The following is a 13,381-nucleotide window of genomic DNA, read 5'->3' on the forward strand; positions in this document are numbered from 1 at the left end:
CTTCACAGTCGCTGAATGTGAAATCCCATTTAATAGAGCAATCGCCGTGTTCGCCAGTGTGCTGTTCCTTGACATTCACGTCAGTCCGGCTCGCTCCGTATCTCCCTGCTCAAGCGCTGTTAATAGTCTAAGCTCGCTGAGCTGAGGGTTACATTGAGACCGAGGGAGGCGGGGAATTCAGCACCTGGGACAGCGCTAGCTGCGATCGCCACCAGAATGTCTGTCTCCTTCGGTTTCCACATCCGCATGAAATTACACTCAAAAACGTCTAACCTAAAAACCTCTTTGTCTGGTTATAAATAAGACTGTGATTTTTCCATTGACATCTTTTATGTAGGTTTATGCTGAACAATAAAGCAAAGCAGTTGCCCAGGCTCACTCTGCAAATGCCAAAGATCGGGACGGCGCGATTTTCCCAGCAAGCTTTGAATGAAAACGAGCACGCTGTGTAATCCTTGGAGCGAAGATTGTGACCATGGACTCTGTGATCCACGCTTCAACACACAAACGCGAGCAAGTGCAAACGCTCGCACGCTCGCATATCTCCATCTCCTGCGCACACCCGCATGCATGCACTTACGCACACACCATCATGCACTTCAATGTTTTGTTTGTAACAATCAATCAAATCTAATTAAAACATCTTTGATAAAATAGACCTCTTTCCATTGACCAGCACAATCATTGTGCTTCATAATGGCACACTCTTTAGTTTCGATTCTCTTTTCAATATACTTCCAGTGGTAGTCTACAGCCAGAACCTATAATTGTGTTTCATTGAATGCTACGCCGTGTCTTGGAAATTGGGTTTATCACTGCATTCTCAGACATGTATCAATTACATTTATAAATGCATTGTCCTACCCTACACAGAAAAGTCTGAAACTTAGAACAAAATGTTGTCTGACCAGATATATAGGGAACATTAAAATAGCTTGAACCCATATGTGGGAAAATGAGATAATTGTGTTTTTTGCACGCAAGAAAGTGGAGGTAATCTTGTAAACATGGGTAGTTGTAGGCTATATCGACAAAGAAATCTCTTTAATAAAGGTTATTAGACAAAAGCTCGTCAGAGCCAAACTGGTTCCGTTAAGATGCGCTCTCGGGGCATCCACCCTGTGGAACTACAGAACACGATTTAACTAATTGAAATCGGTAATTTATCTAAATCGTTTCAAACTCAACTATTCACTGCTGCTTCAGCTGTCCGTTTTCGGCTACCACAGAGCTATCTATAAATCCGCGCCATCGACATCAGTGTCTTCCCACGCTGTTTTAGACCAGACAATAATAGTAGTTGCCAACTGCTCACGCCTTGTCTCGAGTTGAAACTCTTGACTTCTGGGTCGTTGGTGGAATAGCAGCTCTCGGCAAAATACGAAACAATTTACTTTCGCTGAATTAATATCAATTTGCCGTTTGATAGACAAACAAATGTTTCGGTAAGGCACAATCGAAAACATTTTAAGCATCTCTTACCTGCGCTTTAGACGTCCCTGTGTAGAATGCGTTCCGGGCCGGAGGAGTCTTCGCCAAGAAACAGTTCCGTCATGAGTTTCAGCGTGGAGGGGAAGGGAGGGGTTAAAGCCACTTTGAAGTCGGGGAATAATGACGAGTATCCACTGTGTCCCCATAAAAATATCTCTGTCTCCCTCTCTCTCTCTCGCTGCCTCTCTGTAGACTGCGTGTGTTTGGGTGTGCGGTGTTCATCTGTAGTGTTAGCTGGCCTATGATCCAGAACAATTAAAACTGGATCACTCTGTTCACACTGGCTTCAGTGGACGTCTAAACCTTGAGATTTAATATAAAAATCTGTATTGACCAACTCAGTCACAATATAATTGATTTTACTTGCCATACTTTCAAAAGTTTGTATAGGTTATTTTGTGCACTAAAAGTGTGATTTTATTTATATCCTCCCACAGACTTGGTGTATGCTACCAAGAAACTGCAAACTGTCATGTTAAATATTTCTAAAATCAACTGAACAAATAGGCATAGAAACAACCAAAGCGCGTAAATTGTTTTTGGTTAGAGCGCTTGCTTTTAAGATGATGGGTCGGCATATTAACTGTACACCAAGCAGAAAATTGCTAATATGTCACCAGCACTAATGAGCCTTGTCTTGTCTCCTCTTCGTACTTCAAGTCATCAGTCAAAACAGAGCACGCGCACACTACACATAGTTTCACATCAGAAAAGTGCTGCCTTCTTCAAAGGTAACTCAAATTTGAAGTGAGAGAGTAAGTATTCACCCGCTTCATATTGTCTTTAATAGGTGTACTGCAATCCACAAAGTCCCCAAACTGTAGGCTACAGACTGGAAAAAATTAAGCCTGAGGCTTAGGTCAAATGAACAAACTGAGCTCTGCATAAATATTTGAAACACTAATATTTTCACAGGTGACTCGCTGACTTCCAAACACTTTTTATTATGAAGTCTGAAATCTCATTCCGATAGGGCAGCTAGGGGGTCGGGGGTCCGGAGAGGAGATGAGAGACTCGCAGGGAAACCATTCAGAAACGAGGTCCTGCTGACCCGTGGGATTCTGCAACAGTAGCTAATAGGATTTACTCTGCGATGCGGGTATTGTAGGGAAGGATTGAGCATGATAGGGCGGTTGCCCTACGTGAAGAGAGAGAGAGAGAGAGAGAGAGAGAGAGAGAGAGAGAGAGATTGTGCACAGTAATTTAGAAAAGCCCTTGAATCAACTTATAAACAACGGGTGACATACATAACCTGCTAAAAAGGAATGTCTCCTAAACCATATTGACACATAAGCTATGCCTACTGTAAGCTTATTTAATATCTTAGCAATTTTCGCATACAGTCTTATTGCAGATAAGTGGGCTATGATTATGGCGCAATTCTCTCATCACATGAAAAGTAGCCTACAGAGTGACATTCTGTTAGTGTCATATAGCCTAGGCTAGCTTTGGGATTAGATTTTAGACTCAGCTATATGATTTTTCTACCTTTAGAAGGGTATGTATAAGTACCAAATTAACCATTATAAACTTGCCTTCAACCGTATTTGTAGAAACACCAGTTGGAGAGCGGAGGTTGAGTGATGTCACCCTGGTACCGTGGTTACCAAAAGTGTGGGGCGGGCGTTACAGCAGGGGGGCGCAGCCTGAGGGCGAGAAAACGAAACAAGAACCCTGAAAAAACAACTGCTAGTCACATTAAGTATGGCAGTGCTCTTACAGCAAAGTATCCTGTAACCATTATGACAACTCTAGACATATATATTATGGCCAAGACATTTTAGACGTTTATACTATATGTTAGTAATGGGATATATCCTACAACGGACATGCGCCATACATAGCCAATCATAAAACCGTTTTTGAGCTCTAATCAAATAATTGATAAAATATTGAAGTTTAACTGATTGATGATATTACGTTTCAAATGTGTATCTGTTCAAAATTGGCTAACAATGTTAAAGAAAAGCTATGCAAGAGCCTGCCATCAAAAGTTTGGGAACCATTGCCCTAGCTGTTGAAGCTGACTAAATCGAGGCAACACATTTGGGCTTGTCAACTTGTGCTTCTTCGCCTATGCAGATTTATTGAGAAGATGTCTTCTCGGGGCATTGACTGGTAAACCAATTAGCCCCTTACCTCCCTGAGCACATCGATCTGTTGTAGTAGTTTCCTGTAGGCCAACAACATCTGGCCTCACTTTAGTGAGAGCCAATTGGTAACCAGAAGAATATGGTTTGGGTGCAAGGCACGCGGAACCCCTCCTGATCATGACGAGTAGCTTTTCTTCGCAGGCAACCTGATGTCTAATAATAAGGCGCAGAGGCTTCAGAAGCTCGTCCTACTGTAAGCTTAAGATACTCACTGTCGCGTAGATCTATGCAGCGTTAATGTGCGTTTACATAAACATAACATATACCCCTTCTGAATAACCTAATATAAAATAGAAACCATGCTCTCCTGTCTCCTGCTGTGGTTTAGCCGAATATGTTGTGGACAATTACTTGGTTCTGCCTGGCAGTGGCATAGTTTGTAATGAATTGTAGGTTTATTTCACAGTGGTTCCACAATTGTATTTCCACTTCCAGAATACCATCAAAGGAGATAAAAAAGAAAATGCTTTATTTCCTTCCCACTGGTTTTCCCGCTGGCGCATTGAGGAGCGTTGTCTTGGCGAGGAGGAATGGGTCCTCGCGCACGCCAGCACGCTCGCCTTGCGCCACGCATTTTGTATCTAGTCAGGGATGATTGACTCCCGCCTCGTAATCTCATTATAGCCCTGTGAATTCCAAGTTAATTTTCCGTGAGTGTGTGCCGACATAGGCTTTTCCCTTTCTTTGGAGACGTGGGAAGAATGGGGCTGGAAGGACGGAATCTTCTCAAAGCCTCTATGGGCCAGCTGAGTCAGTAATAGAGTAATGCCGAGCAGATTAGTTGACTTAACTGTTAACAGAACAGTCCTCTGGTTCAGATATAGTTTTTGTGTGTGCTTGTAATGAACAAAATACACTTGGTATGTAAACATAAACATCTGTAGCTTCATGGTGAATTTGGCATTAAATTTAGCAGATTAATGTAAATGTGTTACAGGTTTAATGTTACAGGAAGCTGCCTCGCTGGTCTTGTATTTACCAGTACTCCATGCATAGCCTGCATTTGGTTTGTAGGTGTATATTGTGCACTCATGGCAGTACACATACATGCATTAGTATGTATGCATGTGTGCCTCTCCCATGTCTGCATAATCATGATTGAGTTTGTGTGTGTTTTTTTCCTAATCCTTTGGATGATTTATATGCATGTATGAACAGCAAGGCCAATAGATGAAGCAGTTCCAGAGTCAGCCTCTCTCTCTCTCTCTCTGAGACATCAGAAATCAAAACCTGGACGCTAATAGATTCCACACTGGTCAATGTCGCACCCATTACTTGCCCCCTGCCTTGACCTGTACATCCATACCCCACCAAGGACACATGAACACACGGGCCCTTTCTCTCTGGATCACACGCATTGTGCCAGACCTTTGCTGGTCCAAGCGAGTGTATACGCGTGTGTGTGTGTGAGTTTGAATTTTATTTGACCTTTTTATTTATAAGTATTTACTTTGGGTTAGGCTTGAAGCTTTAGAATGTTTCCATTGCTTGTGTGTAGAAATGTGAGGGTATGTGTGTGTTGTGTGCATACCTTTGCGAGTGTAGTTCATTTTGTGTACATGTTTACTTGTGTTTCAGAACACTGAAGAATGCTGCTTTTCATTATTTGCTTTTTTTTGTTTTTCCACATGTGGCTGAGTGTAGGTATTAAGCCTCCACATCAAGCCAAGTGATGTAACTGGAGACCAGCTCGCTCACATCACTGTTCCATCCCACTGATATTTAACTGGGACAAGGCAGGCTTCGTTTGGCAAAATCATGCTGGCGCGACAGTGATGCATGCCCCCTAAATCCCAAACCTGAGAATCATCGACTCTGGTCTTCGTCCTGGAACACTGTGCCCGTGCTTGAGAAAGACAAAATAAAAATAAAATGCTGTTCGAGCGCCATCAGAGTTATTTTTGTGTTCTTTGCTGAACATCTGCACTGTGCTTTCGTCCTTTCGTCCTTTTCTCTTTGCCTCCTTTTTCTCCCCATCCTTCTGACCCTCTGAAGTGTGGCTCGTGCTCTTGAGTGTTCAGCGGCCGGCTCCTCCGCCCTCTGCATGACTTATGAAAAGCATATAGAACTTTGGGAGGCCCTCGGGTCAACTTGGCCATTCACTGAGGAGGACATGGCATTCTGCCGTATGCAGGGTATGCTGGTTGTATAAGATATAATGGTATGGTATATGAAAATAAATATAATGCTTATCTGTTGTAGGCTGCTTGGCAGAAACTAAAGATATTTTATATACCTATATAAGTGTTCACTCTCTCAGTGTGTATGTGTCCAGTGTGTGTGAAATCTTAGAAAAAAATTATTATTATCCATTTCTGTTTTAAAATTAACAGAGTGAGCGCTAGTGTGGTTTAGATGTTCTCACTTTTGCCCCCTGTTTGCCCAGCAAAGTGGCAACGAGAGACTGAACGGGGCTGTGTGGTTCTGTAGATGCTGCCATCCTCCAGGCTGCAGTGTCATTGAGGTCCCATGTTCTGGAAAACCACCAGCCTGAACAGCTGACATCATCGTTTCTGCCGCCTCATGAATATTCATAACCTGGCACCGCTGGCTGCCATGGAGATGGACGTCGGACTGGATCCAGGAAGTTGACACGACAGGGTAAATTCAGGATGGACCCACAACCTCATCTTACCTGTGAATTGGTGTGGAGTGTTGGCATAGGTAAGACGAGTGACTGAACGATGCCTGGTTCCCCTTTTTTAGGACTTTGGTGCAGAGTTGGTAACATCACTTCCTTCCCTCACTCTTTCTCCACTGCTGCAGAGGTGAGAATGCAGGAGCGCTGAACCCAAACTCGTGCCAGGAGAGGGTGTGTGTGAGTGTGTGTGTGTGTGTGTGTGTGTGTGTGTGTGTGTGTGTGTGTGTGTGTGTGTGTGTGTGTGTGTGTGTGTGTGTGTGTGTGTGTGTGTGTGTGTGTGTGTGAGCATGCAGCTGTACTGCAGTCTATACGTTCTGGCCACTTCTGATGTAAGAGAGGGGAGAGAGATTGAGGCAAAGTCCTTGCTGCTGTCCTTTGAGCTTAATGAGACGTTGTTCAGTGGTTATCAGGTAAAAGCTTGTGTGTGCCTGTGTATTTGTGTGTGTCCTGTGGAAGGTTAGGGTTTTGATGATGAAGCTGTTACCTGAGACCTGTAGTTTGCAGGTGCAGGTTCTTTGTTTTTGTTTATTCATTTTTCTGTGTTGACTTGGGTTGCCCTGGTGCAGGGAAGCAGTCTTAAAACCAGCCAACTCTGAGACAAGGACCCTGACCTTTCCCTGCCCACTGGACCATGGGAGATCTGCAGTATGTAAGCTCACCCAAAGTCAGACATTTTTGCATTCATTGCATTGTATTAATACTTTAAAAGATTTTTCCCTAAACCTTAACCTTAAAGAGAAGGATGTAGTGCTAGTGTAAAAGCACTTAGATACTAATCAAAGCATGAAACAGACCTAGAACATTCCATCTGCATCCGATTTAAAGATGTCACACAGAAGATTGAAGGTGTACTGCACGGCTGCATGTATTTTACAACATCTTGAGATCTATAAGAAACAGTTTTTAAAGGGTGTTAATGAATCACTATCCCTATGAGATGTATGTGTTGCCTGTAATTTCCACTAACAGATCGATAGGCTTTATAGATTTATTGGCGGTCTCTCTTTTGTCAGCGAATGTAATGGTATCAGAGGTCTGTTTACTGTGCACCTGACTGCTGCTCACCCTTTCACTCCCCCCCCCCTCCAAACATCTCGAAAATCCTCATAACAAAGAACTGACAGGACTGCAATTAGAATTGGACTTTGAACTGTTCTCATCAGGCTTTCCGGCTGAGTAACTGTTTGGAGAACTATTGCTTGCGATTAAGAGTTTTTTTCTTTCCTAGGAGAGGTGGTGCATGGGTGGTCAAAACGGCATCACAGTCAATATCCCCTAAAAGGTCTCCAGAGGCTTTTGTATCAACACAGTCACCTGACTTTGTTCTACTCATAGTGACCTGAGCCCATGATTGTGATTGCTGCACTGACTATTGTGTCCCTGGGGAAAGCAATAGCAGATCACATGGAGAGAAATCCAGAATCGATAGAGCAAATTAAAATGCTATGGGGGCCATTCCACTGTGCTGTATTAGTCCCCGGGGATGCCTTATGCCTAGATGGATATTGTTTGTTCATGTGCTTGCTGGAGAGCCGCTTCTGCCACTGAGACGATCCAGCCCTTGTGTGCCTGTAAAGAGGCTGGGAGACTGGGTGGCAGTGAGAGTGTTTACACCTGGAGAGTGCTGAGTGGTGAGTGGGAGGAGAGCATCAGAAGCGTGTGCTCTGAGGGTCATCGATGAGATCATGAACACAGCCCACGTTTGCCAAGGGCCGTAGGAGGAACGGAGGGAGTGCACACCAGCTAGGGGTCACGCCAGCCCTGCTTGTGTGTGTGTGTGTGTGTGTGTGTGTGTGTGTGTGTGTTTGTGCAGCGTTACATGCACGGCTCTATGCATGAACATGAACGGGAGTTCCACACGCAAGGTTGTAATAATCAAAGGACATTTATTAAAGTATAATAGAAAAGTCAGTATAATTGTCAGAAATAAAAGTGTAGTGCAAGCGGGTGTCTAATGGGTGTACATATGTCCAAACAAACATAAACGACGCGTCGAGGAGAGGGAGCCTCCTGCACACTGCGACAAGGCCCTCTTATGGTGGAGCTCATCAAGCCCTCATTTCGCACACCTGCGGGCACCTGTGCAGACTCTGCTACCCAGCTGTGGAAACAGAGAGCACTGATAGCAGGGGGCAGGGCAGACCAGGCTGGGTCGTGACAGCAGTGTGTATCTGTATGGGGGCGGACTAATGAAGAGTGTGTGTGTAAGCGCCCACTCACACGTTTGCGTTGGAATGCGTTGATCCAACGGATGACAGAGGAGGAGTCTGGCGCATGGGGTTGTGTTGATAACGGAGACGTTATAGTGAGATTGACAGGTCAACAAACCAATCACGCCGCTAGCAAGCTGTTTACCTTGTAAGTAGTAGCATGCTAACATTAGATAGGTGGCTCAGACACCTCACAAATCCTATCAGACGTATTTTTCAGTTACAATTATGGGGTTTTTACATTGTACAGTGTCTATTTCTCTGTAACTTAAAAAAAATCTCAGCAAAAAAAAGTCAAACAAACAACTTTTAGGTACAAATACGACCATCTACGGAGTTTGGTCCGCCATCTTTTTTTTTTTTCAGATTTGCGCTCTTTAGACGTGAGCATAAACACGATCTGATTGGCTAGCATCTGTGCTGTCAGTTATGCATGAAAGGCAATTTGATTGGCTGACGCATGCGTTGCCTCTCGAAACGCAACGCATGAAACGCATGAAACGCAACGCAACGCAACGCAACGCAACGCAACGGAACGGAACCCAATGGAGCCACAATTCAGTTCGGCAAAGGATGACGTCACCACATTCAAAGTGAACCTTGACGGATCAACGCATTCCAACGCATACATGTGAGTGCGCCATAAGTGAGTGCAGATGGTGGTTGAGCATATATTGAGTCTGGTCAGGCCATGGGTATGGTGGGTTGGACTCTGTGTGTGTTTTGCTGTGAGTGCAAAACGCACCTCAGAACCGTGGATGGCGTGTGCAGTGGGCTTTCTTGTGTGCACATGTCATTATATGTGTGAAAACACAGAAGACAGTGTAGCCACGTGGAAGACAATGGAAAAACAGGCCCTCAGGTCAGAGAGGGATGGATGTGACTGTAGCTTGCAGTGTGTAGAGTCAAAGTCAAAGTCAAAGTCAGTTTATTATGGTCACACACGACACACGACAACACACATGTGCATTTTTTGAGTTGCGACACAGGACACACACACACGCATGCCGAAGAGGTCGCAGTGAAATGTATCCTCTGCGATTATCCCATCCTGGGCTGTCCTTCCTCCAGGGCAGCCAGGAGCAGTGGGCAGCCTTTATGGCGCCCGGGGACCAAGTCAAGTGATCATGTCCGTCTTGGTCAGGGACGCACAGGAAAGTGATCTTTTTCTGTTCTTCGGCATGTTTTTTCTGTTGGGGTTCTTAGTGGAGGAGACCCCTTGTGAACATGCAAACTCCACACAGAAAGGCCCGGGAGATAGCCCACCTGAGCACTGAAGGCCTGGGGAGAACCTGCCCCCAGTACCAACAGCGCTCCATGTCTGGATGTGTGTGTGTGTGTGTGTGTGAGAGAGAGAGAGAGTGGATGGAAGAATGTTCACATGTGTACGTGCAGACATGCAATAGCAAATCAGTTGTGTGTCTATGTGTGTTTGCGCCCACGTGTTTGTGTATAAGAGATTGATTGTGATTTGTACTTGGGTGTGTGTGGGACTGTGGGTGTATATGTGCGTTCATTCGTGTTTGCATTATAAAGCAGGAGTGCTCTGGCCAAGGGGACGTCAGCAGTGAGTAGAGAGAAGCAGAGCAGTCTCATGAATGTTTAATAGAACAACTTCATTATCTGTGCGTGTGTGTGTGTGTGTGTGTCCATGCACGCACGCTTGTGTGTGTGTGTGTGTGTGTGTATGTGTATGTGTATGTGTTTGTGTGTGTGTGTGTGTGTGTGCACGTGCTTGTGTTTGTGTGTGTGTGTGTGTGTGCACGTGCTTGTGTGTGTGTGTGTGTGTGTGTGTGTGTGTGTGTGTGTGTGTGTGTGTGTGTGAGTGAGTGTGTCTGTGTGTGTTTGTGTGTACTTACTGGCAAAGACAAGTTGATGTAAACGCTTGTCATGATGCAAAGGAGAGGAGCCGTGCATGAACAGAGGGAGACGCCACAAGAATACATTCCCCAAATTATACCCACAGAGAAGAGAGAAAATGGAGTCAGAGACAGACAGTTATCGGAGCGAAACAGACATTACCCCGTACTACTGCCCAACACCGAGAGTCTGAAGGGTCGCGGAGGCCACAGGCCAAAGAACCAGTCACGGAAGCACATCTTGTTTCAGCCACAGTGTGTGAGTTGAGGATTGTGAGGTGAAGTAAAAATGATGAGTTGTTTTGTTGTTCAACTGAGATGACCCTGGACTGAAATGGAGCAGGACGCTCCCGACATACGGCAGATGAGGAACTGCTGCTCCGCTGGTGCTGAGCGTGCAGCTGTGTGAGTCATTCTCTTTGTGGGAGCCTTATCCCGCTCTACCCCATCCGGTCTCTGACATGCAAAAGCTTCAGGAATTCTGTGTTATAAATTAAAAAAGGAGCTCTCAGTGGATTACACCAATACTCCATCCCACCCCTTACACACACTCCAGGCCACACTTGGGATCTGGGTATTTCCAAAGGTCTCGATATTCCTTCTGTTATGGTTAAGGACTTGGCTCTTTCTGATCATTTCTGTGTTTTCTTTAACTTACTGATCATTCTGGATGTTCACATTTTTTGTTGCTTTGTTTCTGTTAAGAAAAGGTACATAAATATTACTAGTACTACTACTGAGTACTAGTGCTCAGTTTATGGAGGCCATAGCTGTGTCACCAGTCATGAGGGAAAAGACAGTTGATGTACTCCTGGATTATTTAAACTTGAACATTTCGAATGTCATGGATGTTGTTGCACGAGTTAAAGGAGCAACACAGGAGCAACACAGGGATGGTAACAGCCCTGAAAAGAGAATGCAGGAAAGCAGAACGTAGGTGGAGAAAAACTAAACTTCAAAGCCACCATGACCTCTATAAACAAAGCCTTTGTAGTTTTAACTATGAGTTATGCAGGGCTAAGATGATTAACAGGAACATCGACAACACCTGCACTCTATTTGTCATGGTTGACAAGCTTACAACTGCACAGAACGTACAACTCTTTTCCACAAAGCAATGTAATGAATTTGCTTACTTTTTTAGTGAAACTATTAGACCGACCATCAGCACCACACAGTCAAACAATGAAACTGTGCCGCCTCTACAACCACCTGGAAGTCACTTGATTATTATGTTACAATTTAATGCAATTGACCAAAACACCAGAGGAAACAGTTCGGCATCTTAAATCTCCAACTTGTGTCAACACACTGCTGCCTGACGTTTTAAAAGCTATTTTAAGTCTGTAACAGCTGATTTGCAGCGAATAGTTTATGCTATCAGGCCTTTCCCCAGTCACCTAAAACAGCTGCCATTAAGCCACTCTAGATGCCGCTGTGTTAAACAACTGTAGGCCTGTCTCAAATCTTCCTTTTACAGCTAAGATCATTGAGAAATCACAAAGCATTTTTTTAACTCAAGTAGTCATTTTGACAAATTTCAATTAGGCTTCCGACTGAAGTACTTAAACGGCTCTTATAAAAGTGTTAAATGATATACAACTGAATACTGATTCAGGGAAAATATCAGGTCTGTTTTTACTAGATCCTAGTGCTGCATTTCACCATGTAGATCATAAAATACTGCTGAACAGGTTGGGAAAATAGGTAGGACTTTCCAGAGCAGTCCTTAATTGTTTCAGGTCTTATTTAGAAGGCCAGAGGTACTTTGTGAACATGGGCAGTTATGAATCTGATAGAGAGGCTATGGCATGTGTGGTCCCCCAGGGATCAGTTCTCAGGCCTTATTTTTTCAGTCTCAAAATGATGCTTTTGGGCAAAATTCCACAGAACAACAACACTGATTACCATAGTTATGCGGATGATACACAGATACATCTGGCTCTCTCAGCAGACTACAGCCCAATAGACTCACTATGTCAATGTTTAGAGCCAATAAATAATTGGATCAGCCAAAATCTTCTTCAGTGAAAAAAGAACAAAACAGAGATTATTGTGTTTGGCAACAAAGAGAAGAGAATTAGTATTAGACTCAGATCTCACCTTCCCCAGCCATATCAGAGCAACTCCAAAACAGCCTTCATCTTAAAAATATAGCCAGAATCAAGGGTTGGGTGTCCCCAAAAGACGAAGACAAGCTCATCCATGTTTGTATTGAAGTAGGGTGGAGTACTGTAGTGGTTACTTAACTGGACTTCCCCAAAAGACCATTAAACAGTTGCAGCTCATTCAGAATGCTGCTGCCAGAGTTCCATCTCGGACCAGGAGAAAAGAGCACATTACTCCACTTCTAAAATCTTTACACTGTAAAGTGCTGCACACTGTCAGGGTTACTTCCTCTATGTTTTTATTTTACTTTATGTACATTGTACTTTCTTTTGATATTAAAACGTCTTATCTTTTATTGTTTTTCACTCTTAAGCACGTTGTCTTTTTGTTTTTATTTATGTAGAGCTCATTGAATTGCCTCTGTGTATGAAATGTGCTATTTCAATAAACTTGCCTTTCCTGGCTCAACCCTCGTTTTGCGTGCACTGTATGTGTGCGTGTGTGTGTGTGTGTGTGTGTGTGAGAGAGAGAGAGAGAGAGAGAAAGAGAAAGAGAAACAAGCAGAAGCGGGAGAGATGTAGGAAGATAGAGGTTAGAGAGAAAGACTGGCAGATTATAGCAGATGCCAGTTTGTTGCCACACAGTTTGTGAGTGTGTGTGTGTGTGTGTGTGTGTGTGTGTGTGTGTGTGTGTGTGCCTGAGCATTCTCTTCTGTGATGGTTTTGGCAGGGTCTTACCATCATCCTTTCCACCTGTCGCTCACCTGCTTTCTCAATTAAACGGCCCACTAAGCACACCCACTCGCCTCGCCAGGGAAGATGCACTGCCAGCACTGCCACCGCAGCAGTAATGCCTGCCACCGCTTAGGAGCGCGGGAACGAGCGACACGTCATGGCACAACCCACTGATCCAGGATCA

The 13,381-nt window shown here is 44.2% G+C and overlaps 1 protein-coding gene across 2 annotated transcripts in view; it reads right to left on the minus strand.

Moving 5' to 3' along the window:
• fndc5a (fibronectin type III domain containing 5a) overlaps positions 1-565 on the minus strand; it is a 20,544-nt gene extending 19,979 nt beyond the window's left edge. For both annotated transcript variants that reach the window (XR_004165171.1, XM_031580926.1), the window contains exon 1: positions 1-565. This exon is cut by the window's left edge and continues 74 nt beyond it. The gene's annotated coding sequence lies outside the window, so the exon portion shown is untranslated.
• Between the last annotated feature and the right edge of the window lie 12,816 nt (positions 566-13,381).

This window comes from Clupea harengus, chromosome 14, assembly GCF_900700415.2.
Source record: "Clupea harengus chromosome 14, Ch_v2.0.2, whole genome shotgun sequence".
In the NCBI taxonomy this organism is placed as follows: domain Eukaryota; kingdom Metazoa; phylum Chordata; class Actinopteri; order Clupeiformes; family Clupeidae; genus Clupea; species Clupea harengus.